At 33.7% G+C, this 18,446-nt stretch overlaps 1 pseudogene; it reads left to right on the plus strand.

Annotated features, from left to right (window-relative positions):
* LOC112925090 (AP-5 complex subunit mu-1-like) overlaps positions 1–16,751 on the plus strand; it is a 59,804-nt pseudogene extending 43,053 nt beyond the window's left edge.
* Positions 16,752–18,446: the final 1,695 nt, after the last annotated feature.

The following is an 18,446-nucleotide window of genomic DNA, read 5'->3' on the forward strand; positions in this document are numbered from 1 at the left end:
TGAGTGCTGGCTCCTGGGAAATTGGAATAGGTTCTCCATGCAGGCACTCCGGGGGTGCCTTGAAATGGCAGTGCTGATGGAGAGGAAAACAAGCTGAAAGGAGGGCATACCATGTTGAGTTTATGTAGGTTAAAAAAAAAGAATAAAGTAGTAGGGGCTCCCATGTGGCTCAATCGGTTTAGCATCTGCCTTCAGCTCGGATCATGACCCCAGGATCCTGGGATCGAGTCTTGCATCAGGCTCCCTGCTTCTCCCTCTTTCTCTGCCGCTCCGCTTGCTTGTGCTTTCCCTCTCTGTGTCGAATAAAAAACATCTTGAAAAAATAAAGTAGTAAAAATAAGAGTCCTACAGTAACAAGGGCATCGCAGTTCTGAAAACCATAGTTGTTCAAATGGAATATTTTATCAAAATAAATGCATTTCATTTTATTCACAGTAGGAAAGTTAGTAAGCTAATGAAACACCTCACACTGTCCATAGAAACAAGGGTTACTGCATCTCAAAACAGCATAATAAAAAAAAGTCAGAAGTCATATCTGAGAAGTTATGTAAAACAATATAGAAAGTGATAAACAAGTTCCTCATGATGAAAACACTAAGCTCAGAGGTAAAACAATAGAAAAATCCTTCCGAAATAAATGAAATATCTTTAAGTTAGCAATTATAGCAATATGTACAATGTATCTAATGTATGTATTGTAAAAGGGGAGAAAAGAATTCAGAAAATTCAAGAAAGAAAATCATCAAATCAAAACAAAAAAAGGAAGAGGAGTTATAAGAAGGCCAGAAAACAATGTGTTGCTTTGAAAAGAAATGAAACAATGCAGAGAATAAAAACAATATAATATGCTAAAAAAGGAGAAAGTGAAATATTTCGAACACTTTAACTATAATCCGAAACCTAGCCCTAATCCAATCCAATATGCAGATCGAGTTCTCCAAGAACAAACAAAGCAAAGGGGCAAATAATATTTAAAGCTATTACTTACAGTTTTTATCCATATATTGAAAGTTTCATTATGTAATTAGAAAAACTGTACAAGATTGGCAATTTTAGGACATATAAAACATATAAAATTGTTAGACTGCAATTCATAGATGCAAAACCTCTAGGCAAAATGATCAAGGCACTTCTAAAAAATCAAGTCATCAGCAGTTTCTTGAAAACCCACAAAATAAAACAACAGTAAAATAATATTTTAAGAACCACAAAGAAAAAATTTTTGAATTCAGACAAGCCGCTGTTCAACTCTCAAGAATATGAGAATAACTGAATTTTGAGAATGTAGTAAGGAATCCTTTCTGAAGAATCAACTAGAGGTAAAACGGTAGTGAAGCACAATGCTCGGCAATAAATATATTTAATTGCAGTTATTAGAATCAAAATGGGAACAAAATGAACTAATAATATTTAAATTTATGAGTTCTATAGAAGTAAATATAAATAAAATGCAAGAATGTAAAATAACCTCATTGATGATCGCATCAGTAATGAGTGAGAGTCAAAGATATCATACAAAGATGATAAAATGAAATTAGAATCCCAAAGAAACAGCAGCTTAAGAATTTTATGAAATATGTTACCACATCATGATGATTTGAACAAAATCAAAATCCTTATAAGTGCCAGAAATAGTATAAAAGAACAGAGAAAACACGGTATATATAGAAAGATATGTTTAATACACACACGGAAGTAACTTAGGATCTCATAAAAATAAAAAATGAAGTGTATCAATCATATCAATGTTTATAGATGGAGTTTAAGTCTTTGCTTTTGGATTTGCTCACTAATCAAAATTTAAGTTTAGGGATCCCTGGGTGGCGCAGCGGTTTGGTGCCTGCCTTTGGCCCAGGGCGCTATCCTGGAGACCCAGGATCGAATCCCACATCAGGCTCCCGGTGCATGGAGCCTGCTTCTCCCTCTGCCTGTGTCTCTGCCTCTCTCTCTCTCTCTCTCTCTCTCTCTCTCTGTGACTATCATAAATAAATAAAAAATTAAAAAAAAATACAAAATTTAAGTTTATTTTCTACAAGATATCTAAAGTGGGTGATATTGTAATACTGATATTAGACAAGGTTTTCAAGAAATTTTTTGAATAAGGGAATGCATGACTTTGGAAAGGCTTTAGTCTAAGGACGTAAAAGCCCATGTCCTGCCCCAAAGAGTCTGTGTATGTAGGTTGATATGGGTAAAAATGAATGAATAGCTAGACCAGATATGGTTAAAATAAACTGATGTTTTGAATTCCTGGATAAGACACTCTTAGAATTAAACTATATATTTAATAGAATTCAGAATACATGTAACATTATTTCTTCATTTCACACTAATTAGTATTATTATAGAAGTGCATAATAGCTCTCTTTAGAAAAGTTATGCTTTTAAGGAATAAACATAAAAAATCTATGCATACATTAAAAATTTTAAAAGAGTGGGAAATCGAGGAGATTGAAAGAAATCGAGATTGAAAAAAATCTTAGTTTTATGGATGATACACATATGATAATCACAGACGGGCTGTATTCTGTGTGATTTTTCAGAAAAAAATGTCACAAATCAGAAATGTTGCTAATACAAAGGGAGAAATGGGAGAATTTTTATTGCTTTTTGGGGTATCTGCAAATTCATGGTCAAATTAGGCTTTATACTTTCTGAAAGTAACATTCTAAGGCTTCCAGCCCTGAATGGAGTCTGGCTGTGCACCTAGACGGTGATTACATCATCCTCAGGAGACTTGCACATTTCCAACAATGGTGAGGAGGAGTCTCAGATAATGATGGTGTCGGTGGCAGGATGGGGATGTATCACTGGCAGTGATGGACGGATCTACTGTCCATGAAGACCACTAGCTTGCTCAGTGTGGCTATTCATGCTGCATTCTTTCAGCCAGAAAATTGGTTGATCAAGGGACTGAAGTGAAAGCAGATGTTTCACCAACGTATCTTCAGACAACTTATGACTAATGCAGGCAAACAGAATCACATCGAGTAATTTACTTTGGGAAGATCTGACATAGATTATTTTAAAATATTTTGGTTGCGTTGCCACCATGTTTCCACAACGGGATTACACAGAAGAGCTTCCAGGAGAGAAAAACAAAGTGGAGACAAACCTAGTTTCTATAATCTACCCTCTGAACCACATAGTGACTTATATTGTCTAGCTTTGCCCATTTTGGTTTTATGTAAATTATAGTTTTTAAAAATGAAAAGTATATATAGCCAGTACCATGTTACATTTAAAACATTTTAATGTTCACAATTTAAAAAAAACTCAGTGAGAATTCCTGTTTCTATTAAATCAGTAACATTTTACGGATGATGATCTTTGTCTTGATTTCTGCTGACAGACAGACAAAAACTACTGACAAATGTCTAGTAATGAATGTCTTGAATGAACAATTCAGTATGATCTCCACTAAAGAGTCAAGGAAGTAACTAGGAAAAGTAAACTGCATCATTTGTCAATCATGATGATTAAATCATTTGTATTGTTACTACAGAAATTATCATTCTCTGTCTTGTATGAACTGAAATTCACTCAGTAACACAAAGTAAATTTGATCGTGGCTAAATCTTGGTGCTTCCATTGCTTTAAAATTGATTAACAGGGTTAGATATGAGGAAACAAAATGTTTATCTTACTTTCACATAAAATCATGCTCAATTTGCTTATATAATTAATGCACAGTGATAGTACTTATTATATTTTAAATTATATATTATTAATTTTAATTACTCTTTTTTTCAAGTAGTGAATCTTTATTCTTTTCCATATTTGAGATAAATTAAAGGACATATTTTCAGTTATCTCTTTCATTTGGTTTTCAATTAATTTTTCCAATTTTTAAAAGCCAAAAAGGGCTTTGGTTCTTGACCTAATATTAAAAATTTGACTATTATGTCTATTAGAACCATAAAAATTATAAAAAATTATTTATATGGTGTCCACTATGTTGAAAATAAATGCTACTCAGATACAATAATCCTTTCTAAAACACTTAACAAGATATAGACACATAAATATAACATAGGATTGAAAGATATAGGTCAAAAGGAGTTAAAAATAAGTCATTATTTATTTGGAAAAGGGAGATACTGCTGAAGCATAGTTCTTGAGAGATCAAGAAATATTTTGTCCCAGTTGAGATAGACTCTAAAGTGCAAGTGGAATGTGGAACAAAGGAGGTGATTCAAGACTGAGGAGCATCTTTGTAGAAATAATGAAGATCTGAAAGTATAAGCATGTATTTTAAAAAATCCCTAGTTTGGACAGGTCTTGTGTTTCATTAAGGGGATTAGAAAAAGATAAGACTGAGGAAGTTGAGTGGAGTTAATTCAAGCAGAAAATTAAATATCAGGAAAATAAAATTGGGGTATTAAAGAAAAGACATTAGCAATTTTGTTTTCTTTGGTGCTGTTTGTTTGCTTGGGAACTGAAATAACGGAGCCTAGGGAGAGACGGAAGAAAGAAATTGCACAGAACGTTATGGGTATTCCGGGCAAGACACACTGAGATTATGAACTGGAGAACCAGGAGTAGAGAGATGCCAAATAGTAATTTTGTCTTTATTTTGGAATTATCTTTATATCTCCTTATGGCAATGAAAAGAAAAAAAAATATGTTTGTCTTTGTGTGTAATAGAAGCAAAAATCTGAATTTAGTGAGTTATTCTAATATAGATTAAAATATACAGTAAGTCATAGATGATGTTACATTTTTGGTCATTGAGTCAAGCAAGAAAAGTGTTATGATTTCAAGATCATTTCCAGATATTGTGTTTTAAAAAGAACCTCAGTATTCTGATTGATTTTAGGAAAAACTCAGACAAAAATAAAAGGCTGCTCCTTCCAGGTCCCACCCTGACCTGATGAGGAACAATAAATTCTTATACAGGCTAAAGCTTATCTGCAGTGTGAGGATGTTAAAAATGCCCTCTTGCTTTTCATCACCTCTTGAGGCATATATCTCAAACTCAGTTTTTTTCCATGTATGATCAAATCAAACACCCACTATTTGCTGGTCTTTAATGAAAGAAGTTATTCCCATTATATTCTTCACTAGCTTTATACATTTTCAGGACATGTACACGGATAATTAAAATATCTTGCCTTAATTCTGAGGACTAAGTTGAGAGACACTAGAGTGAAGGAGACAGAAGGTACATAATATCATAATTTTGTTCTGCAAAGCTTCCTCCTCCTAAAATATTTTTAAATATTTTTAAAAACCTGTGGTATGTAAATTGGCAACAATAGCCTAAATACAGGGATATGCCTCAACTTTCAGAAACATGGCACTCTAGCTCATTGGAAATGTCAATTATTCCTGTTTGTGACTGATCTATGTTATTTATTTTCTTCTATAATTTTAATTTTAATATCTTTCATGTCTTCTTTAAAAACGTCTGTACCCGACTTTCCAAAATTGTGTAATATGTTTTAAAATATTTATAATTTCGCTTCTCATATTTAAGTTTACTATGCATACTTTGAGATAAATATCCAATTCTTTTTTTGTTTTGGAACAATTTAATCTTTATCTATTTAAGATCCTTTCTCCATTAAGTAATTGTACTACCTCTGGCCAACACATTATCTCTTCATGTGGTCTAGTCTGTTTTTAAGCACTGTATTCTTTCTATTGTTTTACGTTTCTCTTTGTATACCAATTTCATACCATCCTAATTAATATGGTTTTATTATGACCATTGACATCTGGAAGGGAAAATCTGCCTCTTTGATTTTCTTTAGCTATTCATTGACAATTCTTAATAATTTACTCATTTATAAATATGCTAGAATCATTCTGTCAGATATATTTTGTTCCATGCAATAATATACATTAAGATTTTCATTAGAAATGTATTGCTTGGGACGCCGGGGTGGTTCAGTGTTTGAGCGCCTGCCTTTGGCCCAGGGCGTGATCTTGGTTCCTGGGATCGAGTCCCACATCAGGCTCCCTGCATGGATAGAGCCTGCTTCTCCCTCTGCCTGTGTCTCTGCCTCCCTCTTTCTCTCTCTCTCTCTGTGTCTCATGAATAAATAGATAACATCTTAAAAAAAAAAAAAAAAGAATTGCTTCCAAGCTCAATTTGGGAAGGAATGACATGTTTTCTATGCATGAATATTATTTATGTTTGCTTAATTATAAAATCACTCCATAAAATGTCATGTAATTTTTTAAGTTTCTAAATATATTTTGTTAGAAGAAATACTCTTAGGTAGTCTGAACTATTATTGATACTATAATAATTTCTTCACTTAAATGTTTTTTAAAGATTTTGAATAAATATTATCTTGTTATATAACTATATATTCCTCTATTTACATCTATTTCCATATTGTTTACTTCCCCCAATTTGTTTGTAAATTATGCTTTTTTAGTTGTTACCTTTAAAATTAAACAGTTGATATTTTAAAAATTAAGAAATTCAAAATTACTATTGTCATTTCTTCAAAATAAAAAGACTTAAAAAGTCTAACTACCTCCAAATAGTTTGCATGTTTTTGTTGTACATTTCAGGTTTATTATCCTTCACTACTATTTTAGGTATTATCATTATATTCCACACCTTCCTTATTATCATCATCATTTGCATAAATGTTGTTACTCAGTAAATATATATTTAAACTTGTGTACTATTTTTCCGATGTGTTTCTTTATAATTTCTCAGATTTTATTTTTCAAATATGTTGATTTTTAATAAAGTTCGTTCTTCAGAATCTCTTTGCTTAATGTTATCTTGATTAAAAATAAAAGTTGGGTTATTTGGAATATATTTTACCCTTATTATTAAAAAATAATTTCATGAGCAATCTAGTTTGTCAGTAGTATCTCTCAGCTCTTTCAAAATATTTTTAAAAATCTTACTTATATTGCTTTTGAAAAACCTCTCGTCATTTTTTTGTTGTTATAGTAAATTTTCATTTTTCCTTGGTTGCTTTTAATATATTTTTGGGAACTTTGTTTTGTTGCAATTTCAGCTAGAATTTGTATATAAAGTTAATATTTTGTTTTCATTTTCTGGTATATATTCTTGTTTTAGCTGTGATTTTATATCTTTTTATCAGTGTGGGACATTCTAAGAATATTCCACTGACTTGCTGCTGTTTTCAGGCCTTTTAATCCATAGTCTTTCTCATTTAATTGTTGTTTCATTTTTCAAGTCTTCTTGTTTCTCTCAATTGTATTCTGAATGATCTTTTTAAATGTATTGTCAATTTACAAAATTTGTATTCCTTTGTGACTAATGTGGTGCTTTACTCATCAATTGATTTATGTTTCTGAGTTCATTTTCATATTTCTATTATTTCATAATTTTATTTTTTCCTACCTTACTAATCATTGAAGTTGGTTCTATTTGCTCATTTGTCAATTAAATTTGTTTACAAATTTAAGCATCTTTGCCTGGATTGAACCAAGAGTATAATATAGCAAATTAATACTTCTTGGGTTCTTTGTTAGTAGATCTGGGATTAGTGCAGAGACAGTAGGATCTGCAATCAGCATTTAGAAGAGAATAAAAAATAAAATATGTTCCTGGTCTCTCAGAAACCATGATAACAGAGCTCTAGAAGACCATGGTGCAGCATAGCTTCATGAAGTATAAACACTAAATACTAGAATTCATCACCCAAGATTGAGCTTTCATGAAAGAATAATAAACCAAGAACAGTATCTATTTGATTTATAAATTGGCTAATTTTACTGAAAGGCTTCCAATTTACCCGACAGAGCTTATGAAGAGCTGTTGCAGTCCTCCAGAAAATAATAACTTTCCCAGGAGAAAAGAGAAAGAATTGGTGGATATATAAAAGGTTGGATGGGGATCCCTGGGTGGCTCAGCGGTTTGGCGCCTGCCTTTGGCCCAGGGCGCGATCCTGGAGACCCGGGATCGAATCCCACATCGGGCTCCCGGTGCATGGAGCCTGCTTCTCCCTCTGCCTGTGTCTCTGTCTCTGTCTCTCTCACTGTGTGCCTATCATAAATAAAAATTAAAAAAAAAAAAAAAAGGTTGGATGAGCGGTAGGCAAATACAAAGGGCAGTCCTGAGGATTTGGGCATGACATCAATCAAAGTATTAAGGCTAAGGACCCAGGACTGAGAACAACATGGTTTTCCTGAAAAAAAAAAAAAAAAAAGTTATGGTGATGCTTGACTAGAGTTTGCAAAAAGAACCACTGAAAAAATTGTAATGTTTATTGGCCTCCAAGAGATTCTTGGTGAGGGCTCTGCTCAGGCAAATTTCAGCAGTGAGAGGGAAAAGACCAAAACATTCACACACACACACACACACACACACACACACACCTACACACCTATTCTCTTGGTTGAAGCGGAAATTGTCAAGAGAGGGAGTCCTGGGAGGACTTTACTCTGTACTAAGAGATAATTGCTATTTCTCTGATATCCTTACAATTTTAAAGAAATGTTCAAAGTTCATATATTTAGAGTGTGAAAGTCAGACTTGGAAATTGACCAAGAGCACACTTCAGAGTGTGCTGTCATAATCATAGGTTTTACTGCATCCCAGGAGAACTCTCTCTCATGACCTAAATTATAGAGCCAGTGTGATAAATATAAATATTCTCCAAGTCATTAATTGATGAAAACCTAGTTTGAGCTGAGATATCAAATTGGTTTTAAAAGTGTACCAAAGATTATCCTCTATCCTTTCATTGCAAATACTATTTTAAATAGCAATTTGCCAAGTAAATATATGAATTCTACTTCTCAGAGTAAATAGGTCTCTCAAAATTCGGAATCCCTGTTTATCATGGCAAAGCAAAATTTTGAAGGGGAAAACGTTTATGAATGTAACTTTCTTCCCCCCTCCTGGATATCTGATAACTAGGTTGTTGACTGAAGTGACTGGCTGTTTTCCTTATCAGGCCAACATAACCTTAATACTATTGGGAAGGCCATCAAGAGCTTCCAGAAATCAGATTTTAAAGCCAAATGTGATGTGCAAGTATTTTCTTTTCCCTTCATTTTAAGACTGCCATTCTGGAACATTCAAAAGTGTTACATTCATAACGGAGACAGAACAAACATGCAAAGCTATGTTTTTCAAATTTTGTTATGCATTTCAAACTAAGTACTGTTTTGATTGCTGCAGAAAAATAAAACAGCTTGCAAACTGATACAGAATTCAGAGCTGATATGGTCATTTTCTAGCATTTTAAGATATTTATGAAGTTTTTTTCTGAATTTTCACTTGGAACACAACTGGATTTCATTCCAATAAATTACCCTGTTTTAAGTACAGCTTTGCAACATAGTAGAGCTAAGATCCAAAAGCAGATTTTTTTGCTCCAACCACTATTCTATAACCCTTGTTTTAGTAGGAAAAATAAATAAATGAACAGAAGAAATATTTCTAAATTTTAAAACACTATGGCAAAACTATGTTCCATTATGTCAACAGCAGTACCCTTAAGTGTGTCACATAATATTTACACACAAAATAATTTGAAATGTGAACTTTATCCATACACGTATTGGATAATTTTAATTTTCTCCTCTGGTTTTGTGGGTAAAGGCTAAAAAGTGAACAAAGAATGACTTAAGGAGAGTTTGTTTAATATATGCAGAGAATGGTCAATTCTCCACTCATGAAAAGGAGTAATATAAGGTGTCTTGCTTTAACAATACTCCAGCTGGTCTTAAGGGTTAACTTGCTTCACGTTGACACACTCCTTGCTTGCTGATCCAACACCCTTGAAAACTAATTTATTTTCTTTGAGATCTACAGACCACTGGCTTTGGGGAAGGAAGGACCAGAACTCTCCCAGGCCAGAGAGGCCAGGATGACTGTTTCAAGCAGCCTCAGCTTTCTGATTAGTCCAGCAATCTTTTAAGCAAAATGTTTTTGTTTTTTTTTTAAGATGACACAAATAACTTTACTTCAAGCCAATGACTTTCCCTTTGCACATCTCTAGACTTTGCCTTCCTTTCTAGAAAGAATAGGATGCTTTTGGAGTACCTGGGTGTCTCAGGTGGTAGACGACCAACTTTTGGTTTTGGGTCAGCTCCTGGTCTCAGGGGTCACGAGATCCAGCCTTGCTTGGGACTCTGTGCTCAATGCAGAGTCCACTTGAGATTTATTTCCCTCCCCTCTGTCCCTCTTCTTTCTCTCAAAACAAATAAATAAATATTAAGTAAAGTATTTTTAAAAATACAGTACTTTTATACAACTGCTGAGTACCAAGGAACAAGACCTTCTTGCATTACACAGTGAGATAACTCTGTAGTTGGCATCACTGAATCTGCATGTTACCAAGAAATGTCACAGATGACTGCACTCCCTTAACTGAGATTTAACCCCTTTAAAAATCTGTAGGCCAGGTGGAAAGTTTTGAGTTGGCTGTTGGTCAAGTCTGCCTTCTCCCCAAGTTGCCTGCCTCCTGAATACAGCTCAAATTCCTTTCCAATCAAAATTTATCTCATGTGTGTTGGCCTTTTGAGTGTAGCAGCTTGGGTTTCAGTATCATTGGTAGATATGGATTGCTATAACAGAATACTATAGACTTGGCTTATAAATAAGAGTAATTTAATTTTAGAATCCTGGAAGTCCAAGATCATTTTTATGTGCATGTCTAAATTAATATTTTCCTCAGCAAGCAGTATGCTATCCATTTACACCATTTAAGGTATTAACATTTATAAGCAATGATAATTTTAGCTATTGTTAATAGTTATGAGATGCTTTACCTCGTTCACAACATGTATTTGGCTTTTTGATGGCCTGGAGAATTCATGGCAACATTAAAAGATACGGTGTTGATAACTCATGAGACAGATATGTGATATTAATGACTTCTTAAGATTTTATTTTTGGTCAGAAGGATAATGGAAGAATTTGGTAATATAAGGAGTAACTATCAGCTGTGTGTTGCCTCAATTCTTTAATGTGCCATCCATGTTGGCTACCAAGGGATAGCCAAGTCAAGGGGTATACAAACTTAGTGTTGACCAAACTTTGCAAAACCTGTTAGGTACATTGCTTGGTACTAACGTAATAGCTTAGAAAATGTTGATGCTTGTCATTGATCTCATGCACATGTTTGTATAGACATTAGTGTGTATATAATCACTTAATGAATATCTCAGGGAACACATCTACGCTCAAATTGACTTTTAACTCAGAAGCCTTTAAGAATTTTTATTTTAATATAATCCTACTCTGACTTATCTTTTCATCTTCATATTCCTATGTAGTGATTATTGCATAATAAAAATGACAGAAAAGATAAATAAAAGTGACACAAAACTATGCATATGTTTGGATTATGCTTTTTCATAATAACATAATGGTACTATAATCATAGATAAGGAAGCTTTGCCAAATTCTATTCTTAAATATTTTTATAGAAAAATTAATGTAAGTTACAAATAAGACAAGTGGCTATCAATCTATTCATCTCCATTTATGGCAGAAAATGGTCTCAAATTTGTTGACATTTCAGTATCTCAGATTCCAAGTGATTCTGGAAGCTCAAAACCAAAACAGTGCATTATTTACATTCATAATTTGCCTGCTTTTGAGGAAAATGACATCTGTGCAATTTTTTCCTTCCAAACACATTAATTTCTACATAGGCTGAATTTAGAGCTGGGAGAGCTAATACAGAATATCAGTACTATCTTGTCACATATTAAATAATGACATTTCAAAATATAAATAGTGTTTTCTAGTGGACATACTATTCACAGAAAAGTATAGGTCCATGGCTTACACTATAAATGTGTTAATTTCATAATCAAATTCCTTAAAATATTTTTAGTAATATTTAGTTAAAAATGATGCAATTTCTTTTTGGGAGGTTGGTCCAATTCTTTGAGTTTTAACATATGCAAAGATTCATGCGTCCATCATCATAATCAGAATACAAGAAAATTCCATCACCCAAAAAACTCTCTCATGTAGTCAAACCCCTCCTTCACCCCACATCCCCTACAACACTGATCTGTTTTCCATCTTTATAGTATTGTCTTTTCCAGAAATTTGTAAAACTGGAATTACATTGTATTTAGCCTTTTAAGATTGTGTTTTTTAACTTAGTATAACATAGTATGTAGTCCTTCCATGTCATTGGTTGTGCCAATACTTTGTCCCTTTTTATTCCTGAGTAGTATCCCATTGAATGGATGTATGGTTTACCCATTGACATCTTGAAGAACATCTAGCTTACTTCCAGCTTTTGGAGATTAAATAATAGTTCTATAAACATTCATGTGCAAGTTTTTGCATGACATGATTTTTGTTTATCTAGGTGGAATTCTGAGTTTAATGTAAGTATATGTTTGGCTTTACAAGAAACTACTAAAGTGATATCCAAATTGGCTGTACCATTTTTCATTCTGTACAAAAATGTATGAGATACAGTTGCTCTATATCCTTGCCAGCATTTTGTAATCTTTTGTATTTGTTAAGCTTTTGTTTTGCTTTTGGTTTATCCATTTTATATAATTATTTAAAGATTTATTTTATTTTATTTTTAAGATTTTATTTATTTATTCATGAGAGACACAGACAGAGAGAGGCAGAGACACAGGCAGAGGGAGAAGGAGGCTCCCTGCATGGACTCCACCTAGGAATCCAGGATCATGACCTGGGCCAAAGGCAGATGCTCAACCACTGAGCCACCCAGGTGCCCCAGTTTTATTTCCTTTAGAGAGAGACAGAGTGTTCCTGTGTGCATGAGTTGGGGAGAGGCAATGGAGGGAGAGGATGTTCAAGCAGAGTTCCTGCTGAGGGCAGCACCCCATATAGGCTCGATCCCAGGACTCTGAGGTCATGGTTGGAACTCAAACCACAAGTTGGCTCCCTAATCGACTGAGCCACCCAGGAACCCCTTATTTTAGGCATTTTAATAGGTAAATAATAGTAGCTCATTGTGGTTTTAGTTGTACTTCCCTAATCATTAGTGATTTTGTGTACATTTTCATGTACTGATTTCCCATTCATTTCTTTTCCTTGGTGAAATATCTGTTCAATCTTTTTGCCCATATTTTTATTGTTTTTTGGTTTTGCATTGTTGAATTTTGAGAGTTTTTATATGCTCTGATTATAAGTCCTTTGCCAGATATGAGATAGGCAAATATTCTCTCCCGGCTTATAGTTTGTCTTTTTATCTTTTCATCATGTGGTGCATGTATACTAAAATAAGAACGTTTATAATTGATGAAATCATAACTTACTTTGCTCTACCTATAGTTGTCTTATTCACATAAATCTGAGTGGCCACAAATTCTCTGCTGTATAATTATTATGTAAGTTTGAATTTTGCATTTAATTTAGAAGCTGTGTGACTGGGGCACCTGGGTGGCTCAGTCATTTAAGCATTTGATTTTTGATTTTGGCTCATGTCATGATCTCAGGTTCATGAGATGAAGCCCTGCTTTGGACTCTGCACTGAACATGGAACCTGCTTAAGATTCTCTCTCTCCCTCTGCCTCTGCCCCTCCCCTCCCTACTCCTAAGCAAGCATGTACTCTCTCTCTCTAACAACAACAACAACAAAAATCCCACAAAAAGAAAGAATAAAGAAAACGTTTTTTTAAAAATTAAAAAAAAAGAAGCTGTGTGACTGAAGGTTAACTGACTTAATATTGTCTAGTCTTAGTTAGCTGATACATAAAATGGAATGACAATAATTATTTAATTATAAAGGTATCATAATAATATATGTAAATGCACTTAGCACAATGTATAGACTATACTGAGTACTCAGTGATATAAATATTAGTAATCTTCTAAAATAAGTTCATAATAGTAATGAACAGTTAATTTTTTGATTTGACATATTTTAAAACATTTTAGGCTTCTGCTTCTTTGTTGTTTTACTCTATTTTTATTTTATTTTATTTTATTTTTTAATTTACATTTTACTCCAGTATAAAATATTTTCTTCTATATGCCAGATATTTATCAAATTTTAATTGTAATATATCAGCTAAATTCTATAGTGACAAACCTGTGTACAGCATTATTTTACATCTGGGAATTTTAAGTCCACTGAGTTATTTCCCCTATTCCTTTATTTTTTTTAAATTTCTCTTTGTATTCTTTTTTTTTCTTCTTTTTTTTTCTTTTTTTTTTTCTCTTTGTATTCTTAATCTCAGTATTCTTATTACTTCTTGTTCTTGCAACTCAAACATGAACTATATTCCCATGCTTTGGTTTTATATTTCGTAGAATAATCACATAAAAAGAAGTGTTTCCTTTTTTTTCTCCTTGTCTTTATACAATTGCTTCACACATAAGCAATATATCTTTTATCCCACAAAATGATTCTTAGTTTCCTAGAGTGGAAGGTGCTTCATTTCAGAGTTTCTCAAAATGATGAGGAAGATGCAACTCATTTTACATCTTCCTGATACTGTGATATGTTATCTGGTTAGGAAAGGTTTCTAGATTTGGATAATTTATGAACTATTTTATTTTATTTTACTTTATTTTATTTTATTAAGATTTTATTTATTTATTCATGAGAGAGAGAGGGAGGCAGAGACACAGACAGAGGGAGAAGCAGGCTCCATGCAGGGAGCCTGACGTGGGGCTCCATCCCGGTCTCCAGGATCAGGCCCTGGGCTGAAGGCAGCACTAAACCGCTGAACTACCCAGGCTGCCCAGAACTCACTATTTTATATGTCAAAATGAATACAGATTCTTATTTCCAGATACTCAAAAATGGTAAAAAACAGTTTATTAATTGGGGTCGTAAAGAAATAAAAGCAAAGGATAAAAGTGGGTTTAGCCCCCTCGTTCTGAGAATCTCAAATTGTTTATTTTCTATAAGTTTATCTCTATCAAAATGTCTATGAATGGACTAAGTTTATGTCATCTCTGAATCTATTAATTGTGTCCTGATTGCGATTGCATGGATTGTTCTTGAAACATAAGCGATCAATTTAAAACTCAAAGGATCACATGCACAAACCAGAACAGCATATTTCCTGTCTATGGTTGAGCTCTCTGATAGTGCTTTTCTGCTCTACAGTGCCTCATCATCTGCCACCCTAACCATATTGATTCCTGAATGCTTTCTATATTGACTCTGCTTTTCTTCTAATTCAAGTGATGCAGTTTGGGTTCTCCTGGAGCAGATACCGAAATGGAGTAAGAATTGCAAAAGGTATGTTGAAAAGTAACACTCTGGAAGAAAACAAAAGTGGAGGCAGGTAGGACTGTGCATAGCAATAAATCAGACTGTGATTCCAACATGAAAACATCTGACTCATCCCAATTGAAAGTTCCCAGAGCAAATACTGCCTGTTAAAGAAATCCCTTTGTTGGACAGAAATGGCTAAACCCTTTTACTACCTTCGTGATCAGCCATTGGCTGGGCACCTCCCTTACAGAGCATAGATGCTGCTCTAAAGGGTAGGTGTATCCTGAGAGTCCGAAGCGCTGCACACTTTAACACATTGTAGTTGGGCAGAGGGTCCTTCTAGGATGAGATAGTGTAAGTGGTATTTCTGCTTTTCCAAGTCTGACACAAAAGCTAAATAATAATAGTAATTAATAATAATAATAATACATCTAATTTCTTTACCTCATATTAATAGCCTTATAAATTAATTTATTTCTATGTCTATGTATAGTTATAGGTAATAAGTCAGAATCTATTACTAAGGTAAACCACAGCTAAGGAATTAGTATTGTTAAAATGTCCATACTACCTAAAGCAATCTATAAATTCAATGTAATCCCTATCAAAATACTGACAGCATTTTTCACAAATGCAAAATAATACTAAATGTATATAGAACTATGAAGGACCCCAAATAGCAAAAGCAATCTTGATAAAGAAGAACAAAGCCGAAGGTATCACAATTCCACATTCAAGATATAATTTTGCTTTTGAGACACGTCCATAAAAACATCCAGCCTAGAAATTTAGAACATTCAAAGAAAAACCACAGGTTTCTATTTCTATCACTGAAAAGGTAAAATCCACGCAACATGATAAATAAGATATAGCAGATACGTGGTAAGTTGTCAGAACTATCACTTGCAAGTGTGATTTAGAAGGAATCATGCCAAATATTACCATCAGCTTGAGTCTCCCTACCAATGGATTTTCACTTGAGAATATTCTAGTTCATCATTGTGTGACTTCCCTTGACTCTGCCATTCTGACTTTTAGTAGCACTGATGCCATGGATGATTCTGCATTTACTGGACTTTACAAATTTCCATTCACTTCTCTTTTGAGTCATTCAACTTATGCTACTATACTTTCCAAGTCCCTGTCTCTCCAATTGTGGATTTTTATCAAATGAAAGAGGAAGGAGTAAAAATAAAAATAACAGTTAATTTAAAACTTCATGAATGTGTGAAAAATAATTTTGAATTCTGTGAAGCTCATATACCTTTTTTATAGCAGAGGCCCGATTACATATGTGGAATGCAAAGTTAGTTTTGGCTAGTTTGAAGTATTTTCAGAGAAAAGCTTATTGATCTGGGTTATTGGATAGAAGGTCCCAAAATTGATGGAAGTCAGTCTTTGTTGAACTATAACTTTTGGAGCCAAGAGTCAAGGGAAGCAGCTATTTGACCAGATTTGCATTGGAGGTACATATTTAAAACTTCATTTTAGAATCTTAGATTATATACTCAGCTCAAGTTTTTGCATCAGGAAAACCAAAAATAAGTACATACTGGAAACAAATTTCTTCTGACTATTTGGAATTCTTAAACTCCTGATCCACTAACTCATGGATCATTACTACTGTAATTATTCCATGTTTAAATAGGATTTATATAATGGTAACAGCTTAAATTAAGTAGTAGTCTTTTATTTTTAATGTATATGCAGAGAACCTATGAGTGAAGAAGAATCATTGAATGACTCAAGTACAAAAATGCTTGGGTTTAATATTTGTAGTCTATCCTCATTTGAAAAACATTTTAAAATATTTTATTTATTCATTTGAGAGAGAGCACACGAGTTGGGGCTGAAGCAGAGGGCAAGGGAGAGGGAGAAGGAGAAGGAGAGGGAGAGGGAGAGGGAGAGGGAGAGGGAGAGGGAGAGGGAGAGGGAGAGGGAGAGGGAGAGGGAGAAGCAGACTTCCCACTGAGCACAGAGCCTGACTCAGGGCTCAATCCCAGAACCCAGAGATCTTGACCCAAGCTGAAGAAAGACACCTAATGGAGTAAGTCATCCAGGCACCTCATTTTGAAAGAGCATCTTAAAGACTAATGTCTCCTATATTGTTACTCTTTTATTTTACTCAAATATAATCCAGAGCATAAAACCGTAGTAATTCACTTTAGACTTATTTTACAATAGTCCTGGGTCACCCTACATACATGTTCCTTCCTGCCCCTGTGGCAGATGTGCTTATGTCACAGCTTGCTTTCTCCACTGAGCCTTCCTGTATATGGGCTCAGACTCTTTCTCATTGCAAAGCTGCAGACAGCTCCTCCTGATGGATTGTGGATGATGCACAAGATAAAAAACTCTTTGCTCTTTCAGCCTGAGTAGGCAAACTGTAGTATAATGTATTTTTAAAGAATACCAGATACCACATTAGAAACCACCATAAACCTCTTAAAAGAAATAGTCAATGAAAATTAAGGAATATTGTTTAAATAGTAACTTTTTCTTAATCAGAACTACCTTATTGATTAATGAAGATTCTGCATAAATCTAAAAAAAGTTAAAAATAAGTAAAAAATTTAAAAAGGCAGAGGACTTGAATATACTTTTTTATTTTTCAAAGACACACAGATGGCTAACAGACATATGAAAGGATGCTCAACATCACTAATCATCAAAGAAATGTAAATTAAAACCACAGTGAGATTCATCTTATCATACCTGTTAAAATGGCTAAAATAAAAAAGATAAGAAATAACAAATAATAAGTGTTGGCAAGAATGTGGGGAAAAAGGAACTCTCATGTGCTGTTGATGGAAATGCATATTGGTGCAGCCACTGTGGAAAACAATATGGAGATTCCCCAATAATTAAAAGTAGAAATACCATATGATCCAATAATTCCACTACTTAATATTTACTCAAAGAAAATTAAAACACTATTTTGAAAAGATATATTCACCCCTATGCTTATTGCAGCATTACTTATAATAGCCAAGTTATGGACATTACCTAAACGTCCACTGATAGATGAATGGATAAGGAAAATTAGATATTTAATATATAATTTATGCACCCATTTGAAAGGATAATTGCCATTTGCAACCACATGGATGGTGAATAATAACATGCTAAGTGAAATAAGTCAGACTGCAAAAGACAAATACCATATGATTTCACTCATATATAGAATCTAAAAAATCAAATGAATAAACAAGTAAGGAAAAACAGAACCAGTCCTATAAATACAGAGAACTGATGGTTGCCAGAGGGAAGGGGGTGAGGGAGATGTGGATGGACAAAATGGGTGAAGATACAGGTTTCCAATTA

The sequence above is a fragment of the Vulpes vulpes genome, chromosome 4, assembly GCF_048418805.1.
Source record: "Vulpes vulpes isolate BD-2025 chromosome 4, VulVul3, whole genome shotgun sequence".
Classification (NCBI taxonomy): Eukaryota; Metazoa; Chordata; class Mammalia; order Carnivora; family Canidae; genus Vulpes; species Vulpes vulpes.